Below are 424 nucleotides of genomic sequence, written 5' to 3'. Positions count from 1 at the left end.
AAAATGAGGAATGATATTGCATCATTCACACAGTTTGATTTTGAATCATTGTACAAGGCTTGGGAGAGATACAAGGACTTACTAAGAAGTTGCCCTCATCATGGTCTTCTGAAGTGGCTCCAAGTTCAAATATTCTACAATGGGTTGAGTGGGAAAGTTGGAATTACTATTGATGCTGTTGTGTCACAACCCAAAATTGGGGGCCATGATCAATGCAAGGGTATTGGCAGGAGTGATCCTTTTAACCCATGAAAGTCTAAAATCAACAACTAAATCAAATACTCAAAATTACCTCACGGGGCTCATCACCATGGAACCATATATCAAACACGTATGAACATATTATATCACACAGGAATATGTCATATTAGTCCGCATGCTCACGTGCTTAGAATGCGAAAGCAACACATATCAAAGTAACATA

General features: G+C 38.4%; 1 non-coding gene across 1 annotated transcript; it reads right to left on the bottom strand.

Annotated features, from left to right (window-relative positions):
• On the bottom strand, nt 1–107 carry LOC148760330 (small nucleolar RNA R71). The gene has a single exon (XR_016023298.1). It is a non-coding gene; the product is annotated as a small nucleolar RNA R71 (small nucleolar RNA).
• Nucleotides 108–424: the final 317 nt, after the last annotated feature.

This window comes from Theobroma cacao, chromosome 10 (assembly GCF_053813885.1).
Source record: "Theobroma cacao isolate CCN51 chromosome 10, ASM5381388v1, whole genome shotgun sequence".
Lineage (NCBI taxonomy): Eukaryota > Viridiplantae > Streptophyta > Magnoliopsida > Malvales > Malvaceae > Theobroma > Theobroma cacao.
The sequence above is the reverse complement of the archived record's forward strand: the minus strand, read 5'-3'. Positions and strand labels throughout refer to the sequence as shown.